The 20842-nt window shown below is 46.4% G+C and overlaps 1 protein-coding gene across 1 annotated transcript in view; it reads left to right on the forward strand.

The window, feature by feature from the left end:
* LOC142775075 (uncharacterized) overlaps positions 1 to 20842 on the forward strand; it is a 600362-nt gene that overhangs the window by 375095 nt on the left and 204425 nt on the right. The gene's annotated exons all lie outside the window — the stretch shown is intronic.

Raw genomic sequence — 20842 nt, forward strand, 5'->3', positions numbered from 1 at the left:
TATGATGCGATGCTTCGTGATTGGGGTCTGCCGAATTTTCGATGATGACGAAAAACAATCTTCGTATTGCAGGAGCAGGGCCTTGAGCTGTTCTTGCTTATCGTTCGGAAGTCTGGGATTGACGTCGAAAGCTGTGGGAGGTGCTTGGTTCCTCTGAACAGGTTCCGTAGAATCGGCGAGGGCGAAAGCACTGGTGGCTTCGACAATTTCTTCGATGTATGCGACCGTTGTTCCTTTGTTCACATGTTTGTACTCATTGCTGAAATTTGTGAGCATAACCATTGCTTTGCCTCCCTGCAGCTCTGCAATTCCTCTTGCGACGAAAATATTTCGGGTGACCAGCAGATCCTGACTGCCTTCAACGACACCTTTCAAGTCAGGTGATTTAGGAGCGCCGACTGAAATAATCACGCTTGAGCGAGGCGGAATGGTGACTTGCTCTTCCAGCACACTCAAGGCATGGTGTCCTGACGCCGTGCGTGGCGGTAGTGCTTCTTCTGTGGATAACGTTATCGACTTTGTTTTTAGGTTGATGACAGCACCATGGAGGCATAACAAGTCCATGCCAAGGATGACATCTCTCGAGCAACGCTGTAGGACTACGAAGTCTGTAGGATAAATACGGCCGTTAATGGTGACTCTCGCTGTGCAGATTCCTGCAGGCGTTACGAGATGACCTCCGGCTGTGCGGATTTCAGGGCCTTTCCAAGCTGTCCTAACTTTCTTTAACTTCGCGGCGAATGACCCACTGATGACAGAATAGTGGGCTCCAGTATCGACGAGAGCGGTCACACTGTGGCCGTCGATAAGAACGTCGAGGTCGCTAGTTCGCCGTCTCGCATTACAGTTAGGGCGTGGCGTCGGGTCACGGCTGCGTCGGCTTGTTCCGCTGCTTCCATGTTGCGTCGTCAGGCCACCTTCGGTAAGTGAGCTTTCGCCGTCAGGGCTTTGCCTGGTTGGCGTTGTGTTCGGAAAGCTCCGTCGCGGCGTCGTCGTCGTCGGAGGATCTTCGGTAGTTCGTCGCACAGCAACCGCACCTCCACCGGTTGCTGCCCTTAGTTTCCCGGATACGGGCTAGGAGACCGGCCCCGCGTTGGGCCAGAGTACTGCCGGTGGTGCGGTGACGTGCGGCGGCTGGGCGACGGCGAACGCGAAGGGCTTCGTGGTGTCCACCGAGTTCCTGTCAGGTAGTCGGCGATGTCACGTGGTCGTTCTCCTGGCTGTGGACGCGGTGCATTCACGGCGAAGCCACGCAGTCCCATCTGTCGTTACTGGCAACGGCGGTATGTGTGTTCGGCCTCGCCGCAGTGGTAGCAGAGCGGGCGATGGTCAGGGGTGCGCCAGACGTCAGTCTTCCTCGGTGCACTGTGCTGGGCCGCTGGCGAATGGTATGACGTCGGTGGGGGTGGTGGCGGCGGTGGCGTCTGTCGACGGAAGTGCGACGGGGCGGTGTTTTGGCGTGGACGGGGAGGAGCGTTGTGGCGCAGTGCAGCGGCGTAGCTCATATCTTCCGGCTCGGGCAGTGGTGCGTGGGGAAGTTGAAGCGATTGCCGAACTTCTTCCCGCACAATGTCGGCAATTGAATCCACTTGAGGCTGCGCCGAAGGCAACAGCTTGCGCAGCTCTTACCGCACGATCGCTCGGATCGTTTCACGCAGGTCTCCGGAGTTACTGGCTTGAGCAGCAGCGCAGTCTGCAGTCAGGCGATGATTATATTGTCTGGTGCGCATGTCCAGGGTCTTTTCGATAGTGGTCGCTTCGGCTACAAATTCTTGGACGGTTTTCGGTGGGTTTCTCATCAGTCCCGCGAAGAGCTCCTGTTTGACCCCTCGCATGAGGAAACGAACTTTTTTCTCCTCAGGCATGCCAGGGTCAGCGTGACGGAATAGTCGGGTCATTTCTTCTGTGAAAATGGCGACATTTTCATTTGGTAGCTGAACCCGGGTCTCTAATAAAGCAGCGGACCTCTCTTTGCGAGCAACGCTTGCGAACGTTTGCAGGAATGCGCTGCAGAAAACATCCCACGTTCGGAGCGTGGACTCCCGATTTTCAAGCCAGGTCCTTGGGGTGTCTTCCAAATAGAAGAACACACGACGCAGCTTTTCGTCATGGTCCCAGTGGTTGAGGGCGGCCACACGGTCGTATGTTTCTAGCCAGGACTCCGGGTCTTCGAACGATGACCCATGGAAAATCGGTGGTTCCCTGGGTTGATGCATGACCATCGTGGGCTGGGACGCTGCGGTTGTCATTGTCGCAGCAGTCGCGGTCATGGCCTTGGTCTTCCGCGCCTTGTATTCTAGAAGTACGTACTCCGGTGGTAGCCCTTGCTGTCGGTGGCTTGTTCGCTGCTCCTGGTTGGCGTCGGTGTCTTCTCCGCGACGTGGGCTGGGTTCACGGCTTGACGAGGGCGTCCGGTACATGAACGAAGCAGCACCTCCACCAGATGTCACGGGGTCGTGACGTGGCCGAAGACAGGAGACTTCGTGTTGGGATTTAACTGTTTATTTGGGCGAACCTGTGCCCGGTAAACGGAAAGTCCAATTACAGCAGCAGTCTCGCACAGATAGCAGTCTCGGACTGATAGCGGCGAATGGAGCGTCGGCCTTCGATCAACAATTGACAAGCGGCGAAGCGCGTCGGCATTTATACTCTTGCCGTCGAATGTTCTAGCGTTATCGCTGGCGGTGGCGTAGGTTCCAGAACAATCTGTATCGTTCGCACAGTGGGCGTGATCTTATCGAAATGATCTACTACAGTCCGGAACCTTCTCGAAAACTGCAGGCGCGGTTTGCGCTGAGAATCGTGTGGTGTTTTGGGACGATAACAAAAACTTGGGAAATGGAACGTGGCAATATCCCAATTTCCTTCTCTCATAAAAACGAAAAAAAAATTGAAGCCATGGTACACAATATGCTGATGTCGTACGTAGTAGAACTTTCCACTTTAGTCGCAGAGTTCAGGCCATAGTTCAGATAACAGCAGCTTTGAAGCCCAGTGAAGGTCCAAATATTCGAACACCTTTATGTGTATCGACTCTGTTTGATGCAGTGTTATACCGCGACGTTCCCCCACACTATATATATAAACGATTTAGGCCTAAGTAAAATCAACTATACATTTTAATCATATACATTAAAACATTAAAATCACACACACACCACACACACACACACACACACACAAACACACACACACACACACACACACACAAACTAGTGGCTTCGGTATATACTCGGCTGCTGACCCCCAGGTCGCGGGTTCGAATCCCGGCTGCGGTGGCTCCATTTCCGATGGAGGCGGAAATGTTGTAGGCTCGTGTGCTCAGATTTGCGTGCAGTTAAAGAACCCCAGATGGTCGAAATTTTCGGAGCCCTCCACTACGGCGTCTCTCATAATCATATGGTGCTTTTGGGACGTTAAACCCCACATATCGATCATCAATATATATATATATATATATATATATATATATATATATATGCTTTAACGTTCTCGGCATAAGCAAAGTTACATTGAATTTAGTGTATCAGCACGTGAAATTTGCGAGAACATTATAAAGCGACAGCCAGCTTCAATTTTAAAACGAAAGGTAGTTCATGATGTGCCAGCTACTTTAATATTGCATAAAGGGCGGCACAACGCCAAACAGCATATTCTTGTGAATATTGCTATAGCAGACTTTATTATTAAAAGAAATGCCTTTCCCAAGGGTGTTTTTTTTGCCGTACTGAGAAAGCACAATAAAGAATGATGCTCCTGCCAAATTTAAAACTATAAGTTGATATATTGAAAGACGGCGTTTCAGTGGGATCTCAAGCGTCCCGTTTGAAATTAATGCTATTCACAAGCACTGCGCTTCGCATGCACCCAATCTGACAAGAAATTAGGACACATCCGTCATGCATAATTACAGACGAATCCTTCTTGTGTGACACGCATGAATTATACGCATGAAGCGATCGAAAACAGTGGGAGAAGAACAACAAATAACTCACTTAAGGCATTGTGTTGCTGTGATTTTAGTACACGTTGAGCTCGGCGCAAATGCTTTGTTTCCTCTCAGTGGGAGCAATGCGATGGGGATCTTACAGATGCACTTTCTCATTGTGACGTGGTAATTACAGCTTTTGTGTGATAGACTCGCGACGATTGCAGCACTTTTATTGACTTAGATACTGGCTTACATAATACTTATCTGCAAATCCAGTGCTGTGTGATGAAAAAATAGCATGTAGTGAATGCGAGCAGGCTTGATTTACCGATCTATTTTCTCATCTTAAGGGGGGGATATGTGGCAGTAATCCTTACAATTTTTCAAGGGAGGAGAGATGATCGCAATTTCGGTAGTAAGTGCCGCGAATAAGTCTACGGCTGTTAAGGTACTAAAATGGCAAGGTTTGAAATTCACCAGTTACACCCTGCACTAAACCTCGGATGACTCAATACGCAACGTTTTCTCCTGCCAGTCGTAAACAGTAATCTCGGGCTTCAGGACACCGAATTGCAAGCCTAAAAAACGCTGTATAGTCGATGCGGAAAATCCTCCACGAGCAGCAAAGACAGCAAGGATAAAACTACTTGACGCATATAGGAGTACATCGTTTAAATATAGCAGTGTTTTTTTGTTAGGAATGTCGTAGAGGAATTGCAGGTAATACTCTTCAGGAGGGAACAACCTCACTTCAGGACAATGAAAGCAAAAAATAATGAGCCATAATCATGAGTTATTATTTTCCTCGATTTATGCGACCCTCTTTTAATAAAGACATATTTAGCAGCACCATTTCTTATCATAATTTTTATGGATTTTTATTTATTAATACATCATAGATGATTCAAAGTGCCATCAGTCATTGTGTCCTATTAGTAACGCTCAATTAGGGGCATTTGAACTTTTTCACAGGCTCATGAACGCGTTAACTGTGCTATGACTTTACCCAAGTTCAATCTTGTAGCCCATGCAGAGACTTCGCTGCTCTGCCTTTGCATTGTCCTTAGTCAATCACGAAGGACGACTCATGTCAGGAGGATCGATAAAGCCCACTATTTCGAAGGTTGAAGAAGTGGCCATTTGCCTTAGCTGTCGCCGCCTCTTTCGCCACGAGTACCGTAATCATAAGTGAATCCAAATCTGCCATCAGAAATTTCACCCGGGGTCGAATATAACCAACAGTTATTTCCATCCTCGACGCAATCAAAAGTACCGCTCCACACAAACAATTGGGGCTCCAGCCCATGCATCACTTCCCGGTAAAGAGGCCGCCCACAAACAGGCTCGAGCATTTATTTTCCGAACCGAAGGCCATTCACCGACCGGGAATGAGATCAAAACTCTAAAGCACAAAACTCTAATGAGTATTTTGCTTTAGAACAAAACTTTAAAGAAGAGACAGGGAGTAATTTGGAGGCCACCACAAACGAACACCTTTTCAACCCGCTTAATTCTATCGCACATTAACCTCTCAGTTTAGTCGAACAGTTGTAAACTCTGCCAAAGAGAGGATAGAAAGCTTTACGATAATCTCTGGGCTACCCGAAAATGCAGCAACTTCATATTTCTCAGCTTGCGCATATTCCTCAGCAGTGGAAGGCCACGCAGGTGCCAGGGCCCAAGGTCTCCTTACTGCGGGACCAACAGTGACCTCTCGCACGCCGAATAAATATTCATCCCCTCCGTCTCCTCCGCTGTATGAGGGAGCCAGTGTCATTGGAACACTACATTACCGTGCCTATCTGTTGAAAAAAATGAAGTTTACGCCAGTCATCTAAAGTTAAGTAACAGCGAAGCTAGTCGACCTTTGGGGCTTAAGGCTGCTTCTTGGCTGACACATGGTCCCTTCTTTACGTAGGCAGAGTAGAGAAAAGCCACAGCTGGTCGCAGACCTTGGAAGAATGTCCTAACTTCAGCACCAGAAAGGTACGTGAAAACCTGGCCCTGGCAACCCCGGTATATAGAAACGGTGACCTTTCGTCGCTCGTACTCGGCCCGCGCCACGCCGGGAAATTTGGCGCGGTGGCTGCGCGGACTGTTTCCGTCGGTGAGTGGGGCTTAGCGGTGGCTGCTCGTCGGTGCATGCGCGACTAGGCGAGGGGGAATTCAGGTTAAGCCACCTTGTACGCACAGTGATAAAATCTTGCCCATAGGCAAGATCATACTCGGCCATGAGCTCGTTGATTTTTCCCATATTTGCCCTACTAAACGGTGCCTTGTCCCGGTGGTGCTGCAGCTTTGCCGCGTAGACCGCATTTTTCTTTTCCAGTGCTGCCCTCTGCCGTTTTGTACAGCCAGAGACTATCGATACGAGCGGTATTGCGAGAACGAAATCCTGCGAGATGAGGACATTGATTGATTCATATGTGGGGTTTAACGTCCCAAAACCACCATATTATTATGAGAGACGCCGTAGTGGAGGGCTCCGGAAATTTCGACCACTTGGGGTTCTTTAACGTGCACCCAGATCTGAGCACACGGGCCTACAACATTTCCGACTCCATCGGAAATGCAGCCGCCGCAGCCGGGATTCGAACCCGCGACCTGAGGCTCAGCGGCCGAGTACCTTAGCCACTAGACCACCACGGGGGGGGGGGGGGGGGCGAGATGAGGAGGCAAATCACTGCTTTACCGCCACAAGAAGTGTGCATACCTCACCAGGGCTACAGTAACCAGATTAGAAGTGCCTCGTACGCCTCGCACCACGCTTATCCCCACGCCATGACACGTGCGCACGTGAGGGCAAGCCTTGCTCGGCCATTGGCTGCGTGCCGACGACGTATTGCTGACGTCGTGCTACCTTGACGAAGTGGCCGTAGTCGCGACAAAAGACTACACCTACCACTCTCCCTAGAGAAGAGAGGGTGTGAAAGACGAGCGAGAAACCAAAACCAGCATATGTGGCTCGTTCTATGCGCAGCAACTTCCTTGTTACAGCACGTATTCACAGAGTTATTGTGACAACATGCTCACATTGTACAAGTGCGTTGTTATTTCGCCCTAAAAAATTTTCCATCTCGAGGTTGTTTACTGACCTTTTAAAAGAAACATTACTTTAAAAATAAGAAGAAGCATTATGCCATTTTCATTTTTTCTCGCAGAGCTGCAGTGAACGCCTGGCATTACAGCGTTACTACAACTACAGCAATTGTTATTATTATTATTATTATTATTATTATTATTATTATTATTATTATTATTATTATTATTATTATTATTATTATTATTATTATTATTATTATTATTATTGTTATTATTATTATTATTATTATTATTATTATTATTATTATTATTATTATTATTATTATTATTATTATTATTATTATTATTATTATTATTATTATTATTATTATTATTATTATTATTATTGAGGCAAAAAATTTATTGCCTCAGTCAGGCTCTTTGCGTTGATTGCGGTTTGCTGGCGTGTCAGTGATATGTCGCCGTATGTCGAAATGACCTGCGATGCACACCTTTTGGATATTTTATATTGACGCATATCACAGCAATGACACGCATATATGTGCATGAATGGTAATATATAATAATCTAAACTAATATTATGCTGCTGAGTAACTGTGTTGAAGTGCTTGTCCGAGGCGTGCTTATAAGTAATGTGGAAAACAATACACAAAAAGGCAACAGACAAACCAACGCGAAGTAAGAAGTGAGTAGCTATAAAAAAGGTAAAAAATCATGAGGTAGAGCATCATAGGCTGAAGAACAAAAAAAGGGGAAGTTTTAGAAAAGGCTCTGAAAGGCCGCTCTTATAGCTTTCGTGGTGACTGTGCTGTGCCTTCCGCGCAGGCCTGGCGTTTTTTTCGAAGCGGCACATTTCTTTGTTGGACTAAACCAAATGAACCGACTGGCAATTGAGCCAAGGAAAGTAGGAAAGAGACTACTTCTTGTTGTTTTTAATTGTAGGGCTGTCTTTATAGCATAAACTGAAAGAAACTAAACTAGACGAAACAAAAAAAAAAAAAACACTCGTACCGGCAATGGCATCCGAACCCGGAGCCTTTGAATCTCGATGGTAGGGTTGTGGGCGCAGCGTATTACGTGACAAGGCTGGCCTCATTTTTTGCTCTATTTTGTCCGTTAATGCACACCACAGTTAATTCTGTCCCCATTAGCTTGAAGTTTGAAAGCAGACGAGCACGGCACGTCGATTGCTTGGCGTTGTTCATGTTTGCGTCGCTCGAAAGTGGTTGTAATTTAAAAGAAACAGCGAGGCTTCTTTCGTTTCGAAGTCTATGAAATCGAGAAAGAGTGGAAGTGCACGCACGCACGCCCCAGGTAACAGGACTTACTTGCAGCGTGACTGACGTTCGGCTTATCCACCTAATGCATGAAGTGCCATACCGCCCCCTGAAAATGTGCCACCAAGAAAAACATGAAGGCTCTCTACGAAGGAAAACAGAATGAGGCTCACTATATGAACGTGGCGCTTGCATAGCCACTGCCGCTTGGGAGAGCGCAGACGAAGTGTATGCCTTTTGCGTAAGCGAGCCGAGTGAAAGAGAGAAAGTGAGCGTTGAGCATTGAGGCTCGTCTCCTCAAGCCGTGTTAACAGGGTGGTTGCGTTTATTCTAGCTTATATAATGAACCAACAAAAATTTTGTTTCGGTAAAATAATCTTTTGACGACGCCATACAGCGTGTAACCAAAATTCACATTGGAGCCTCTTTATAGGCCCTTTTAGTAACGCAAGAGTTTTCGTTTCATCGTTCATTGCTTAGTCCACTAGTTTTTATCTTATTCATTCGTCAACATCTGATTTTCTTCCCTGTAAGTTTGCGTGGGAGCAAAGGAGTGATTGTACACCTTTATTCTTACGTGGACTGGTAGGTAACTGTTTCGCAGTTGTAAGCGCATCAACTAATTTTTAGTCTCGTAAATTTACCATTCTCATGATCAGGGTCCCAGCGACTGATTATCTTATATGAAGTGAATGATGCGTAGATTCTATAGAACGACCATGAAGAGTTCTCGTTGACATTCCCATTCCGCAGTATTGAACATCAGACCCCCCCCCCCCCCCCATCTTCCGTCATGTTAATCTTTGACTCAAGTCTCGCACTTTCATTGCTGGTGCCTTTTAGTATCTGTGACAATTAATTCCTTGCATTTTGCACAGCGCAAGTGCGTGTACCTTGTCAACCCTCTCTCTTGGTCTATATGTTGGTGAGGGTGTGCGTCACAGTGCACTGCATCATTACAAATTCTTGGAGCAATGTAAAATTTCGTAATTATTTTGCGCCTTTTCCTACCGTATTTCGGTCTGTGACTTGTTTGGTTCTCTGGTAGGCCAACATTATAATAAAATCATCCAAACGCTCTTAAAGTGCTTCATAATGTTTAGTTCTGTAGAGGTGCGTGTGCTTCATTCTGTGCGCACTCGCAGCTCGTGGAATGAAGTTTGCCTTCTGGATAAGCTTCCTCAACTGCACCAGGAAATAGGACGAAATGCATAGCCGTAGCTGAGTTCTCCGGATTGCTTTCTCTGAGGCACAAAAAAAAAAAGAAAAGCCACATAGGACGAAAAGGAAACCACAGCACGTACATTGAATGGGGCGCACGTGCATGCGTGCACGCAGGATCCACAAGAGGCGTGCGACGAAACCAGCCTGTTTGTGTTGCACCCTGCTTCCTTCCAGTGGAGATAAAGTGGCACTCTTTTTCGGTAAACAGCTCCACTAAGCTGTTGTCACAGTGAAAATTCACTCGAAGGACCACGAGAGTGCTTAAAAGGGTTTACTCAAGAAAAAGCTTACGCGAAAGAATATAGGCGGGTGTCATTTTAATAAACCAATGTACCAGTGCGTTCGTTTTACTGGACGTCATATCAACGAAATACGTCAATGAAAGAAGAAGCAGTAACTAGGAAAACTGCCTAAGTTGCATAACGTGGCCCTGTGAAGAAATGCAACAACAACAAAAAAAAAACACAGAAGCGTGCGCATTCGAAACAAACGGTAGAAAGAAACACCGAGTAGCATGACACCTTCGAGAAACATACGCTGTTCCTTAAATACTTTTTTGTGGGTTTTCTGTTTATGTTGAGCGCAACGCGCGACGTGAAAGCACTCACCAAGGAAGCTATGACTTCGGTAGGTTCTGCTGTCGTCCGACGTGGTAGTGTAGCGGTTACGGTATCTCTGCTGCTGAAGGGCACAGATTAGATCCCGGCCGTGGCAGTCACATTTCGATGCAGGCAAAACGCTTGAAGCCCGTATACTGTGCGATATCAGGTCAACCTAAAAAACACCAGATGGTCCAAATTTGCGGAGCCCTCCGCTACGGAGTCCCTCATAATCATGTGGTGTTTTTTTGGAGGCAGTAAACTCCTGGATAATATTATTATGTTGTCACTGCAATTAGCAGTGGCAATGTAACCGGCCAATATGTCTTTGGTTAGTTAGTGTTAAGATATCACTACAAATGCCATGCATTAGCGGGCATTGCTTTCAATTTCAAGCTCTCGAGTTTCGCTGTACACGCATACGCTTCGAAAGCACTCCGATCGGGACGTCTTTTTATAAGCCATGTTGATGTGAGGAAAACATTTAGTCCACATTTACCACGTGCGAAAAACACTTCTGTTTGGTGATACCAGCACGGGGAAGGAGAATAACAACTTTATTTGCTGCAGAACTCAGGCAAATTCGTAGACTGCGTCTAGGCAACACCGAGGAGAACCGGAGACTATGTCTCATCACCGTTTGACGGGCTTTCTGAATGGCTCACAGTTAACCCTGGAGGTTTGAACTGCGCAGGGCGGCCGTCCATCAAGCCGCAACATCATTTGCAGAGACTGCATTTTCCTCTCTTATAATCACGCTTTCCCAGAGAATGGGCCTAACCGAAGCAAGAGCCCAGCCGCTTAATTTACAGGTATCATCTGGAGAGATGCCTGATCTTACTTTCATAATTACTATAGAGAAATTTATGGAAGGTGAGCGAGGAAAGATTTGGTAAATGGCTTTGTTTCAAATGAAAACACTATATATTTATCCAACTTATACCTATTCATGCATGGTAACTACTCATACAACGTATATGTCATACCTTCAAACTCATAACTATACTTTAAGTATGTCATACGCTTTGAACATGAGCTACACTGTTCTATCTTCTTGTGGGGGGTGGGGGAGCGTTTTCTTTCGTCTGTACGCCACTTTAGGTCAACTGTTGATGGCGTTTGTTCGGGCTCTATGCATGGCAGCAAGAAACAAAGTGGCTGCACTAACTAAGGCTCAGCTAGCCAATGGACTATGTCGTAGCTTGCACATATATCAATACATTTCCTAATAACCACCCTTGTCATAAAAGAGCAGTCTCGAGCTCTCCTCAGCTACCGGATCGAAGTCCCGAAATCTAATCCAGCAAGGTTCGAGACAGTGAAGAAGGTTGAAGCGGCAGCGGGTTAAAAAAATGTCTCTCGCTGATGCCATTTTAAAGAACACCTTTCTCATATCTCACATTTGGGTCATTTCTGAAGGGGAGTTGGCGTCGCGATTCAAGAAACATTACGGTACTGATGCTCAGAGTGACTCCGATCTGCACACCGATTATGAAATGTGGAGATTTGTTCTAGTGATGTTTTATCACATCGTGACCACACAGGGTCTTTGTGAAGTGAATATATGCTTGAGGTTGGTATTATCTCTGTAGCTCACCACAAAAAATTGTTATTAATCACAATAGGGGAGTACATAACGCGCGTACCACTTGCAAGGGTCACAAACATTTTATTTCTTGTGAAGCTGTGGGTCGGTAGCAAAACGTCCACGGGCCGCGTAGGATGTGCTGAAAAGGCAATGTGCGCTAAGTACTTCGATGTACAGTCGATCACTGCTGCTTTGGCTAGGTGGGGAAGTGTCCAAGTACAAGCAGCCAAGTACCTTAGCCACTAGACCACCATGGTGGGGCAATTGTTACTTAGATTGGAACCCTCAGCCACAAGAATGAGAAATCGCCGATACCTTGAGTATGTCGACGCGCATTTTTACGCTGCCTTTCGTTGGTGCTGTCTAGTGGACGCCAGAAAACGTGTCAGTTGTCAGCATTTCCAGCCGCGTGAAAACGTTGAAAACTGAATGAGCTCAGGACGATACGAAATGCTTGTGTAACTGGTGCTTGATGGCTTCTGGTAGTGAATGACAAATAATGTCGAAATGTATTAGTGGCTTCTGCAGTTGTATTTTAAGGGTGCGTGACTGAAAGCGCTCCAATGGACGTCCGAAACAAAGGAGAGGATAGAATTGGCCGGCGGTTATGTGAAAATTGAACTATTCACATTGGTAAGCGAGGCAGTGTTGATTGCATTTTCTGAAGCACTCGAGCATCTCGCGCAACTTGCATTGCAGATGAAGTCACTGTAATTACTTGGCCATTCTTCCCACAACAATCAGATATCTCCTTTCCGTCACGGCTCCAGCGTCCGTCATGAGGCACCCTTTCTTTCACCATTTCTTTGAAAAAGAAAAAGTGAGCCTTCCGAACAAGAGAAACGAGAAAAAAGGAAGACAGAAAGGTTATAACCAGATGCGAGTATCTGGTATGCTACCCTACATTGGGGTTGAGGAATAGGGGTTGAAAGAGAGAGAGTTAAAAAACAAGAAAAAAACACGAACACACAAGCACATGCAAAATCAGATCACTTAGAGGCGTTCCGAAAGGATATAGTAGTTCGCAAAAAGCCCATTAGCATTTGCACGGCCTTCTTTTGTGTTAACGAGTCATGACAATGGCATAGTATACTTTCTTCTGACAGCGGCTGGTCATCTAACTTGTTTAGTGCATTATAAAGATTTTGTCTTTCTAGGTTGTTTTCCGGGAAGTCACACAAAAAGTGTCGAGTTGTCTCTTCATTTCCGCAGTGTGCACAGGCGGCGGTGTTGGCCATCCCTATGCGGAACGCGTACGCACGGGCAAACGCGACTCCCAACCATACTGTGCACAGAGCAGTAGCGTCACCTCATTCAAGTTTTGTTGGAAGATGTAAAGATGTAAGCTTAACGTAGGATTAAGGGATCGTAATCTTGCATGCGTAAAAACAGGCTCATTCTAAAGTGACATGAAGCGTTGGCAAGTAAGCATGTGGAGCCTCCTAACAGCGTCCGTCTTAGAGAGAAGTATTGACTGGTCGTTGTGTTCTGTATGGGCTGAACGGGCAGCTTGACCAGCCCGTTCATACCCCATAATTCTACAGTGCCTTGGCAACCACTGTAATATAACGTGGTGCCCTTTCTCTGTTATGTGGTGTAGCATTTATGATGTCTCAAATACCAACTGCTCGTGCGGACCACGGCGTAGATTTTACAGAAGTGACTGCAGTCCCGCCTTGCAGTCGCAGAAGAGCGTCCGCCGTTGCGTGATTTGGTCGTTATTGAAACGCAGCGCAGTGAAAGCGCTGCAAGCTCTGCTGCCGTTGATGTGGTTGCATGAGCTGTCCTGAATTTGATGGTTGTGGCGTGCGTTGGAATAACGATCGCCGCTGTTGAGCTGTTTGGCAGGACGGAGCCGTTGGTGTAGACGTGGGTGCAGTCTTGGTACTTCTCGTACAGCAGAAGTAAGGCGAGCTGCTTGGGGGCTGGTATCGACAAATCTTGTTTTCTTCTGGATGCCTGGTGTTGTCAGGTTGATGACTGGCTGTTTGAGGCACCATGGAGAAACTGAAGGTCTCACCGCGGGCGTAAAACCAGTTGGTAGAGAGAGAGTCACCATGTACAGTTACTGTTCGACAAAACGAAGTATGAGATATATCCGCTGGTAGAGAGGCTAGGTGTTGACGGGGAGTCCGAGCTACGTGCCTTAGGTGTGTTCGCAGAGCTTCAATTTCAATATGGGTCTGCACTAGGTGGTCTTTGGCCAAAGCTATATCGCCACTGTTGAGGCACCCCGAGGCAGACCTATAGACAGATTCGAAGCGCCTGTTTCGGAACACTTTCTATCATGCGTTGACCTGTTTTGCTGGCGTTTGCGTTTGATAATGCGGGCAGACTGTATCGTAGAAAGCCAAGTAAAAGCACCCTGTACAGTCGTAACATAGCATTGGACTTCATTACCTAAGTCTTTCCAGCGTGAAACTTAAAGAGATGTCATATGCTCATCAATCGCTTTTTAAAATGCGACACATGAGGGCTCCTTGACATGTGTCTGTCGATTATGACACCCAGAAATTCGTGCGATCTACAATATGGTGTATTTTTACCATTAATTGAAACTCTGTAATTTGTCATGGGTTTGCGCGTGAATGCCAGAACAGCGCACTTTCCGGAGAAAATTTTCAGGCCTCGATTGCGGAGGTACAAAGCAGTTACAGTAGCAGCCTCTGTATTCTCACTTGTAACTGCAGGCGAGTTACCGCAGATGTCCAGATGCAGATGTCATCTGCGTATGTTGATAGACAAATATTGTTTGGTAGTTGCGTATGAAGAGCGATAAGTGTTAGATTGATAAGCACGGGGCTCTGTACACAACCTTGAGGTACGCCATGACAACTGAAATGTGCAGTGGTGTTCCCAGCCTCCGTACTCACAAAAAAATGATCGCATGTGGAGATAGCTGCGTATCCACTTAAACATTCGGTCACCCACTCCAATATATTCTAGTGCGGCGAGGATGGCTTCATGAGTAATGTTATCATGGGCTCCTTTGAAGTGAAGTAACAGAGAGGCGCAAAGACGCTTATGGCCTTTCTCATAATCAACGTACGTGATTAGGTCGACGATGCTTTCAATCAATGATCGAGCACGTTGAGAGCCAGCCATGACATTTGGATCTCCATTCTCTCTCATCCCTACATTCTCTCTCATTCTCTCCATCACTTTAACCACGCAACTAGCCAATGCGATTGGGGGATAATAGGAGAGCTCCAGTGCTGACTTCTAAGGTTTTAGCAGTGGAACTAGACGACTAGTTTTCCAACTTAAAGGGATTGTGCCCTCTAGCGAAGAATCATATAAGTGAAGCAGAGCTATTCTCCCACGCTCACCCAGAACACAGGGTTCTGTAGGAGATTCTGTCAAGGGCTGTTGCGGAGGTACGTTTGCACGAAGCGAGTGCTGCCTTAAGCTCCTCAATGGTGAAAGAGAGGTCCATACAGGAATCACGTGGTGGCGGACAACTGCTCGAAAGTGGTGAGGTTTTAAGTGCTGTAGTTTGCCCTGATAATTCGGTGCAGAACTCTTCAGCAGCGTCAACATCTGGTCAGTTTAGGTAAAAGGCTAAGGCATTGAATGATGACCTCTGAATGGGGGATGACCGCAAACCTCGTACCGTCCTTCATAACTGCGATAAAGGCTTACGAGGGTCGAGTGACTCGCAGAAAGCAATCCAGCGTTGGAAATCTAGCTTGTCCAACCGACGTTGCATCTTCTGCATACGTCTAGCAGTCTGTAAATGTTCTATGTCCTTCGTGCGCCGGTACCTTCGTTTAGCTCATCGTCGTAAGGCTTGAAGCCGCTTCAGCTCTATGTCGATGTCTATGACTTTTACAGATCATGGGATCGTACACACAGTCATTTGTACAGTGTTCTTGATGGCCTCTTGTAAATTGAATATGTGTTCTTGGCATTGGCCTTCCATACGAGACAAAAATTTCCCAGTCCACTCTTTTAACCGTGTCGCGAACTTTAGGAGGCGACATTTCTCTGATATTGACGTATGTTGGAATGTGATCATTCCCATGCGTTTCTTTTCCCCGCCGCGGTGGTCTAGTGGCTAAGGTACTCGGCTGCTTACCCGCAGGTTCTGAGATTGAATCCCGGCTGCGGTGGCTGCTTTTCCGATGGAGGCGGAAATGTTGTAGGCCTGTGTGCTCAGATTTGGGTGCTAGTCAAAGAACCCCAGGTGGTCGAAACTTCCGGAGCCCTCCCCTACGGCGTCTCTCATAATCATACGGTGGTTTTGGGAGGTAAAACCCCACATATCAATTAATCAATCAATCAATCAATCAATCAATCAATCAATCAATCAATCAATCAATCAATCATATGCGTTTCTATATCCGTAAACCATTCAGTATGCTTCACTAGGCTTCGCGAAACAAAAGCGAAGTCGAAACAGCTGCTGTATGTAGAGCTACGTAAAAATGTAGGGCTGCCATCGTTCAGTAACCAAAGTTTCTTGTCGGAGGCAGAAGACACCAAGTTTATGCCCTTCATGTTGGTCTTCTGGCTTCCCCATAATGTATGATGAGAGTCAAAATCCCCAATGATACACACGGGTTAGGAGTTAATGCTATGATGTCTCGTGGTCTTTTGTGATCGAACCGACTTGATGGTGATAGGTATGCGCCAACCACAGTGATGTTGAGCCCTCTCTTTTTTACTCTTTAGCATACGTATTGATTTCCGTCATGAGGTCGTGCAGGTTGAAGGATGTAAGTGAGGTCTCGGCGAATGAACACCAGAACCCTGCTGCTTTCAGTAACAGTAGACGACATAAAGGGTTCGTATTCTGATAGTCGTATTGCACTCGATAAGTTCGGCTCACAAATGATGATTACGGGAAACATATTGACGTACACAAATCGACTCAAATCAACAACGCGCGATCTTAGTCCCCAGGCATTCCTCTGCAGTATTGCTGCTTTACGAACCTCATCCCTGAAAGACAGGGGTGGGTAGCCAAGATCTACTCTAGGCTTGCTAGCACTGGACTCAGCGCGTACAGTATTTGAAGGGCACTTTTAGCTGACGGTGTATTCATGATGCTTAGAAACACGCGCATGGTGTCCATTATAGATCGTAGCATCACCATCACGCGATGATCTGGCTTCCCGGACGTTGCAGAATCTTTTGCTTGTTCTTGAAGCGGCTTCAGCTGAGGCTCAACAGGTCGTGTAGGTGACTTCTGTTGAGGCTCAACAGATCGTGTAGGCTGAAGGGGTGGCCATTTCATTTGTGAGAGATCTCCCAGCTTCTTCTTTTTCGGCACAGATGTTTGCCGTGCTAGGAGCCGCGCTTGTCGGTTTCACTTGAGTTTCTGACTTTCTCGTTAGATTTGGCCCTGTCCTTAGTGAGGACCTTCAACGATGACGGCGCCTTCGCCTTACTTTTTGCGCAGATTTCTTTGAGTCGAGTTGTCTCGCACCATTCGCCTTATAATAGAAATCTCCTTCTTAATCTAAGGACAGTCCTTGGAGGAAGCACTGTGAGCACTGTGGCAGTTGGGGCATTTCAACGTAGTTGCACTACAGTTGTCTTCTGAGTGGTGTTCAGCGCATCGGGGGCACACTGCGGAATGTCTGCAAACGTCCTTCACGTGGTCAATCTGCTGGCACTTTAAACACTGCATAGGCTTCGGATAAATGGGTGAACCTGGCGACAAAAATGAGGAACCTTCACGTAAGACGAAAGACAGTCACCTTTTATTGTTATTCGCACACAACGAGAGTTGTCTAGGTGACCAGCATGTACAATGACGTTGTTTTCCTGATTTTATCAGTACAGGAAAACCTTCATTGACGATTTCAGTGCCTATATCATAGATAACTTCTTTTACAGTGTCACAATTCACTGGTATGGTGGATCGGACTTTGATGTTTCCCAGCTCCGACACATGCTGTAACTTGTTCAGTGCACTCAGGTTCATCATGTCGATTGCCAAAATATTCTTCCTCGTGTTTATCCTGATGTCCTTAATCTAGCTAGGCACAATGTTTTCAAGATACAAGGACAGTGCTTGCCTGTTGAGGACGCGTAGATTGGCAGTATTGGTCTGCGGCACAAACAGAATAGAGTGAGGCCATCGCTGAGGAGCAGTTCTCACAGTGGCTGTACTTGATGCCGACGATGCGTTCATGATTCTTCGTTTGGCCTTGCGGTAGAACACAGGTTCAAAGCCGTCCTTTGAGGACTTATTCTCTGATCTTGAGCACAGCTCGGTGTCTTCGCTCTCACTAAATGCATTACCATGCTTTATTGAAGCAATGCCTATGTATGAACCGGTACCGGGCGGGATCTCCGGTAATTGTACGTCCATCACTGCGATGTAGGGTGCGGGAGACCCCGCTGTTGCGCTGTGGAACGCAGAAAATACAGCTTATACGGCAAGGTGTGTTCCACAAGACAAGCACTTCACCTTCCTCCAGAAGTCAGCCTCAGTATCAGCATGTTTCCATGTCACCGATGTGCCATTTCTGAAGAGGAACCTGTGAAGAAATGCCGTCACATGACGAGCGCTATCCCGAGGAAGCGTCTTGTGGCAAAGTACACTGACTCTACGTGGAGACGAAGTGATTGTCCTGCTTAAGTGACTAGTAAGCGCAATAAATCCTCCTCGTTATAGTACTTGCGTCCTTTTCATAGAGGCATAGCCAATACAGATGCTCAATTTTTGGATTCTGAGTAACCAGCTAGTGAAGTAACCCGATGATTCTTCCACAAAAGACAACCAACGAAGTGTCAGTTCAGTCGTCCACATCGAAGTACACTTTGAAAGGTTCGATAAGGTGGCCAAACACGACTTTTTTTTTCTCGAAGTTCTTAGTCTCAGGTTTCATAAGTGCACGCCTATCGTGAGTGGCCAAGGCTAGGATTACTGTGTTAGAATGCGGCTCCAAGGCCAATACTCCTGCATGCGTCTGTATAACGTTGAGCGTGCACTTCGGTATAGGTTATAGCAATTTGGTAGAAACGTGAAATATTATCGTTGGTTTTAAACGATGCAATAAATTCATGATCATTCTGTAAAGTTGCGTGAAACGTACTATCACCGCATAAAAGTTCGTGACAAGTCGTAGAAAAAAAATGGACCCGGATCTGCATGTTACATTGAAAATGCCGTCAAAAGACGACAGTCTTGCGACTGGAGAGAGTGAATAAAACAATTATTTGATGTTCTGCGCATGAAAATTGGTTAATGGTATTCTGGAGGCGCTTCGTTAGAGTGCCTCGAGCATGCAGCAGAGGCGAACGAGCGCATGGAGGCACGTTACACACGAGCGCCATCTGACAGTTATCTTCGAAAACGAAGGAACGCGTGCGCGCCAGCGGAGAAAGATGCGTGCCATTCTCGGAGGCGATAAAGTGTAGAACGCAAAGTGACGGGCAGGTGCCACCACCGTGTCGTTTTAGCAAAGCATTGGTAGCACTGGCCTTTTTGAGCACCGCGTTGCACTGTCAGCGCAGCGTGTTTAACGCTACGGTCCTCAGAAGTACTTGTGTGTGCCTTCTCTAGTGTAAAGGCCCGCATACAAAACATCGACGTGTTGTTATGGTACCTCAGGTATGCGCAATGATTGCTTTTTAATTGATAATCGCACAATTGTGAACGCTGGATCTTGAGCAATATTGGTGGGCGCTGCGAATGGAGTCGGCCGTTTGAGGTATCGTTAAAGGTGGACAAACAGACAAATGCACACATAGATAGGCAGTTCAAAATTTTTTCGTCGAAGGTCCCCAAGAAAGACTACCGTCTTTAAAAAATAACGAAAGCAAGGCTGTGGCCACAAGGGTCACTGAAGATGGCGGGCTCGCGTGAACGCGCATGACCATGGAGGTAGCAGAGTGCATGTGATAGGTCTTGTGTGGACGTCACAAAGACGGGCTAGGGAGTCCGATTGCAATGTTACTTGGCTTCGTTTGTAAACTATCGCATTCATCAGTAGTTAAAAGGTTAACTTAAGTGAATCATGCGGTATATAGAAATGCAGCGCCAAAACCAACGCTCAGCAGGATACGGAACATGACTCCACACCATGCGATGGCGACGTCACTCTCAGAGTATCAGCGAGTGTATAATTCCAGTGGTTCAGAGAGGTGGCACAATAATGCGACCACGCTTGTGTTATGAAGAAATTGATACAATTTATCAAATTGACGTGAAAACCAGCTTTCTTCTCTTTCTCTTTTTGTTGGCTTTAGCTGTTCGTTTGTTATGTAATCTCCAATTATGACAATGACAAATTGTGTATCCATTCACAATTCGAGAGCAGATATGTTCACTGAGCAACATTGCGAATTCATGAAAAGCAAAGGAAAAGAAAGAAGGCAAGGATGAACAAGTACACTAAGCATTTCCAAGGTTCCGAAAATTCTGTTCATTTTTGCTATTAGCAAGACGTCTTGCCCAATGACGATTTTCAGTGTCATATTAAAATAGTTGGCTGCTTCATCAACGCCACTCAGGCATCTTTTTTCAATTTTTTGTCACTATCAAACAAAAAATAAGAAAGAGGAACACGAAAGGGTGTTATAGGCTCCTCTTTTTTCAGTCAATTTTTTACCTTTGCCTTTAAATCCACTCAAATACTCCGAGCGCCTACGTGTCGCAATTTTATGGCGATGTCAATTACCAGCGAGTCACGTCTCAAGCTGGGCAATCTAACAATGGTTGGTAATAAAAAAAACGCTGGAAAAAAAAGAAAAGACAGCGAGGGAGGAACTTTTTGGATCGGTTTGTCGTTCCCGCTGCCTTGGAGAAAGCATGTACATATGAGCGATCTGCCCGAAAGGACGGAGCTTGCAGCGCAGTGTCTTTTCTCGGCTTTTGCTCCCATCTCGCTGCAGTATCGTCATTAAAAAAAGGAGGAGACGCCTCCCATTATTCTTGTTCCTTTCGAACCTACTTCTCTCCCCCCCCCCCCCATCCTGTTCCAAGATCCTTAACAAGATACGTCTTGATGAGGGTCGTTGCAACACGCGCTGTTCCGCGAACACGCTTTGTTCGCCTCCTTCATTTCTCTACAGTCCCTCATGACAAGATCTTTCGAGTTCTTTTTCTTCCTAAACACAAAAGAGCGAATACTTGTCTCTGTATATACGAGCAGCGTTTTGAGTCGAGGTTTTTAAGATGTGACTGACATTCTCCGGTGTATACGCACGGTACTACACGCGTTAC

Source organism: Rhipicephalus microplus, chromosome X (genome assembly GCF_043290135.1).
Source record: "Rhipicephalus microplus isolate Deutch F79 chromosome X, USDA_Rmic, whole genome shotgun sequence".
NCBI classification, from domain to species: Eukaryota; Metazoa; Arthropoda; class Arachnida; order Ixodida; family Ixodidae; genus Rhipicephalus; species Rhipicephalus microplus.